Source organism: Heterocephalus glaber, unplaced genomic scaffold, assembly GCF_053883595.1.
Source record: "Heterocephalus glaber isolate CG9 unplaced genomic scaffold, H.glaber_assembly_v1.0 deba00001613, whole genome shotgun sequence".
In the NCBI taxonomy this organism is placed as follows: Eukaryota; Metazoa; Chordata; class Mammalia; order Rodentia; family Bathyergidae; genus Heterocephalus; species Heterocephalus glaber.
In genome coordinates, this window is record NW_028258384.1 from 37,459,595 (window position 1) to 37,465,594 (window position 6,000).

A 6,000-nucleotide genomic window follows, 5' to 3' on the forward strand; every position below is an offset into this window, starting at 1 on the left:
ATTTAGGTATGTGCAAAGGAATTGAAGTTATCCCCTGTATATTGTCAGACCATAGTGCGATGAAATTGGAGATCAACAGCAAAAGAAAGTGCCAAAACTTCATAAACACATGGAAATTGAACAACACACTTCTGAATACCCAAAGGGTTACAGAGGAAATTAAAGAAGAAATCAGACAGTTCCTTCAAATAAATGACAATGACAATACAGCTTGGAAGCAGCCCAAGTGCCCATCAACTGGAAACTGGATAAAGAAGATGTGGTTTTTTTGTAAAATGGAGTACTACTCAGCCATAAAGAAGGAGAAACTAGAGTCATTTATAGCTAAATGGATGCATATTGAGGCTATACTCAAGTGAAATAAATAGGACACACATGTGTAAATACTGAATAGTTTCTCTAGTGTGAGCAACTGAAAGTTTAAATAAGGGTTAAAATGATTAAAATGATTAATTTATAATTTGAAATAGGATAAATGGTCCAAAGAGGTAGGGATGAAGTGAGGGGAAGGGGAAAGGAAAGAAGGGAAAAGAAAAATTATGAGAAAAGAAAAAAAAATGGAAATGATGTCTATGTAAACAGGGAAGGGTGGAGGGGGTGAAGGGCACACAGGCAATGGGGAAAAAATAAGAATCAAGATACATCATGTACAGGTACAAACACCCAATGATAAATGTAAACATTTTGCATACTTAAAATGTACCAATAAAAGAACTTAAGAAAGAAAAAATAAGTAAAGTAGTATATAAAGTAAAAATGTTAGTCTTCCCCTTTCCTTCTCCACTTCGGTTTCACTAAAGTAATACTTGTTATTAACTTTCTGGGTGTATTTCTGTAATTTTCTGTATGTACAAACAGATAAGCCCACAGGACAACCCCTTGTATGGTTTCCAAAGATGAGATTACATTATGCATATTATTCTACAACCTATTTTTACTTAACAAAATGTCGAAGACATCACTCCAGGTCAATACTATAGATCTAACTAAAAATACTTGGAGCATATTCTGTTAAATGAATGTAACTTATTTACTATTTCCTTTTAATAAATATTACCTTGTTTTCAATTTTTGTAGCCCCTATATATAATACTGCTTTGTATTGCTTATACATATATTTTCCTTACATACCTTTTAAAAATTAATTTTATTTTATTAATTTTATTGGTATATTTTAGGAGGACAATATAATGACATTTATCATTGGAATTTGCACCGTTACATAATCTCTCTTGGTTCTTATTTTTTCCCCATTCCCCTGCCCTCCCTTCAACCCCTCCATCCCTCCCTATTTACAAAGACTTTGTTTCCATTTTTTTATTTTATCATATTAATTCCATTCCCTTCTTTCCTTTCTCCTGCCCCTCCCACTTTCCCTTCCCCTTTGCCCCTTTTCTTCCTATTTCACATTATCTATTATATCTTTTAGCCCTTATTTACACTTTACACTTAAAAATTAATTTTACTGGTGCAATTTAAATATCCGTAATGATCACATTCATCAAAGGGAGCTAGTACCTGTACATGACATAGCTTGATTCCTCTTTTTCTCCCATTTCCCTTCCCTTCAACCTTTCTTCTCCTCCTTATTTACAAAAGCCTTGCCTCAATTTTTTCCTTCTTTTATTGATTTTTTTCCTTTTCCCTTCCTTTTTCCCCCCTCCACCTTTCAGTTTCCCTGTAGCGTATATTTCCCATGATGAGAATGTTGGATCAAAAGGTACATGAATTTAAGATTTTTGTAACAACTGTATTGCCAGAATAAAGAACGTTGAAGGAATTCACAACTCTACCAACAATGTATGAAAGTGCTCATTAATATTGAATATTCTCAATATTAAATTTTTACAGAGTTTGAAAAGTAAAAACAAAAAATCCTTGTTATATTAATGTACATCTCCCTGATCTTAGTGAAGTTGAGATGCTTGAATTGTTATATGTGGCTTGGGCATGTGTATCTGAGATACTTTCTATTGTAACTCTGAGTTAGCAGGTAGCAATTTTCTACTATAATTCATCTGTTAATAATCTTTGCTATTTTTCTATTGCATGGATTGTTTTTTGTATCAAATTATAAGTGCACTGAAAATACCAAGGGTACAACTCTTAGTCTGTCCTTGTTTGGTGATTTCAAGGGTGTGGCCTGTGATATTTGGGGATGGTAGCATTTAGGGCTAAAGTGTGCATACAACAGAGCTCTCTGGAGCTTGCAGTATAAGATAGCATGGGTTTCTAGATCCCATGTGAGTCCAACTGCAATTATTTTCTCATTGTAATCTTCAAAGCAGTAGCACTTTCTCTAGATAGAGAGGTGAAATGTAAGGAAATTAAAGTATTCTGTTATTTATTGGTCAGGTCCCTGGCCTATATCATTTGCTGCTCTGCTTTTCTCAATGTAGATTAAGTGAACCCTGGAAAATAAATGTGTACATTATTCATAAGATTTTAGTGGCTGAAAAGAGTGTATTTTCTTTCCATGTGTCTTTCACAAGCAACCCCCAGGAAGGGCAATACTGACCTGAAATAGGAGGTGAATGGGGGAGACTATCTGGGGCAGAAGTCCTTCCTCAGTACCCCTCGTATGAAATCAGAGATGTAATTTTCTCCTGCTGTAGGAAATAGAGGCTCAAAATGCTTTTTCTCTGCCTGTTGTCCCCCTCCCTTAGTCCAGTGGAAAGACTATAAACAGAAAATATGTGACTGACCCTTGGTAATATTTTGGCTGAATGTTGAGCTTTCCCGTCTTGGAACCACCCACTATTTTCCTTCATTAGTAGCTTTCAGTATACTTTTTTTCCAAATGGTCCAGCGATGCTTGATTAGTATAGTGGAAAGAGGACTGGGCTGGGAATTGAGATCTGGAGGCCTTGTCTGTGCTACTGACTCACTCTGATGTAAGACAAACCATGACCCGTTTTTGAACCTCAGTTTTCTCATCTGTTATACAAGGCATTTGAGGTGGGGTGATCTCAAAGTTCAGTCTATGGTTTTACTTACTTTCCAACTCCTTAGATCAGAGTCACCCTCATTCTGTCTTCTTGCATGGAACAAATCCGTTTAGACTAATTGCAGGATGTTGGAGAGCTGTACTGGAATATCTGAAGCATTGGAGTTGGATTATTCATTTAAAATTAATAAGACACAATAGAACATGCAGGTGGTCACCCCTTCCCTTTGACTCCTGGCCCCTGGGATCTCACATCCTGGAAGGTGTTCTCATGCCACAGCTGCAGAGCACAGCCTGTGGATTGTTGCCCAGAAAAGCAACTTTTGAATGAGAAGGGAGAAGGTAAGATCATTCACTCGGCTTCTTCCCTAGTGGATAGGAATGAGGATGTTGAGGGAGAACTGGAGGTCACAGCCTTCATTTCTTAGTCCCTCGTCTTCTTGACTGAAGATTGGCTTAGATTGTTGTCATAGAGGAGATTATCTCATGATGGCCTACCCCAAATCTCCAGATGTTTCCACATATGCTGATATTTGGAGTTACACAGACATATATCATTCAGTGGCCTGACAGTTTTCATTTCTCATTAGTATTTGAGCCGACATATCCTCCCCCAACTTTGTTGCCTTTTGCTGTTCAGACATACTTTTCTTGACCTCTCAAATTTTGGGGCCTTTACATATTCAGCTCTCAACATCAGTCATTGTATATTTTAGGAAATATTTTTTCTTTCAATATTTATGTCAAATATACAGCCTATATGAAGTCTCTGCTATTTCCCTAGACCAAGTTGGTCACTTACTTCTTTATGTTTCCATGGGATTCTGGAAAGTCCTCTACTATATACTCAGTAGGATACAAACTTCATGAAAGCAAAGGCACTGACTTTAGTGTTAATAATAGCTTCAAGAAGAGATACATTTAAATATCTCAATGTTTTAACAAAGTAAAAGTTATTGTTTCCCCATTTAACGTGTAGTTGGTGATGGCAGGAGTAGATGGTAGTGTTGTCTTCTGTTCCATGAAGTCATTTAGAACCTCCACTGATAGAAGTGCTAACATCTTAAACATGTGGCTTCCAAAGTCCCCTTGAGAATCCATATCCATCCTACTAATGGGAGAAAACAGAGATGACCACACAGTTTAGGAGTTTCTTAAGGGCAAGGTCTGTTAAGTGACACATATCACTTCTGTTCACTTTCTGTTTGTTGGATCTCAATCACATAACCACATGTAACTGCAGTTAGTTCCTAGAAAGCTAGGAAACACAGTTTAGTTGTGTGCTAGGGAAACGGAGAAAAAAGATATTGTTGTACACACTACTGTGTTTGGAGGCCATGCTGCTTGAGTCACAGCTAAGTAAGTACCTAGGACTGAGCACAGTGATTGGTAGGTAGTGAATGCCTTGGATTGTGATTGAAATTTTACCACTGGCTTTTGAGTTCATGGTTTATTATCTTAGTACCCTAATCAAGCATGGGATCAACATATGTTGGTTAGTTGTTATTGGAATTGATGTATACAGTGGGTATTCATGTTCTACAAAACACTGGAATACCTTCCAAAGGCAACTCATTCCCTAGGAGGTAGCCCCTAGGCAGGCTGGCCCTAATCCCTTCCAGAATGCTTCTGGTCTCTTACAATTTGACCCCTGCCTTAGTTACTTTTCTTATTGCTGAGACAAAATACCCAACACCAACAAGTTAAAAGAAGAAAGGTCTATTTGGCTTACAGTTTATAGAGGTTTCAGTCCATAGTTGGCTGACACTAAGGCAGAATGGCACATGGCAGAGAGACATCACAGAAGAGGACAGTTCATGGTGGCAGAAAATGGCAAAAGAAACAAGAGAGAAGAGCTCACCACTGTCTTTCTGCCCCTCTTATGCAGACTAGTAAACACAAGGCATAACAACCCCATTTTATCCAATCATCAGACTTTATCTGTTCTTCAGAATTCTTGGAACCTAATCACCAATTCTTATCTAGCCAGAGACATTTTCTGGAGCCTTGAGACTCTTTTTTATGTGAAGGCCAGTCTTATTTCCTCTCCTTTCTCACAAGTATACATTCTATTTCTGCAATCGTTGATTTTTCTTTGACAAATCCAAGTGTGTTTAGCTACCTCCTGCCACATTACTTCCATAATTGAATGAATGCAGGTGGTTGAGGAAGGAGAGATGGTAATATCCAGCCAGCATTAGTATTATGAATATCTTGCAGTGCTTGTGCCTGCTTTTTCCTAGTCCAGACCAGATAGCTGATGTGGGTTAGCCAATCATGCCAGCTAAGGTATAGTAAGCTACATCTTACTGCTCCTTAGAGAACTGTTCTCTGTGCAAGAAATAGAATCCACAGCATATGGCATGGCTAGAATATACCAATAATTCTGAGCAGGGAAAGAAAATTCTTGAACACGGCAGGGAGTAGCATTTGGCCAAAGAGAACAGGAGAATTTGGATTAGACCCTGGCTAGAATGGACCAGGAGAAAGTTTGCAATAGGGCACTGGTGGCTAACACTGGCAATCCCAGCACTCTGGAGGCTGAGGCAGGAAGATCTCAGATTTAAGCCTAAATCTGAGTGGTTTAGCATCTTACTGAGATCTTGTCTAAAAAATACAGCAATCAAACAAACAAACAAACAAAACCATAAAGGCTGGGGATATACCTTAGTGCTAAGGCCCTGGGTTGAATTCCTGGTATAAAAAACCAAACAAAAACAAAAACACCAAAACAAAACAACAACAACAAATCTTCAGTCTCTCTGCCTTGAATCTTTTTGTTATAAAGTGATTTTTCACCCATCTAATACAGGACCAGAGCTGAAGGGTAGCTCTAGTCAGATTCATATGTATTTTTCCAGAAAACAGTTCTGTCACCTCTACAGATTTTGGACCATAGACAACTAGACACAGGAATCTGATTTATTTGTTTTTCTTTCTTCTGCTTTAGATGAACATCTGAGAGCTTGCTCAACTGACTGAATCCCTCAAAGAGGTAGAAAGTGGGCAGATAGCTCAAAGAAGCACAGGAAACTAAATAAACGAAATCTCTT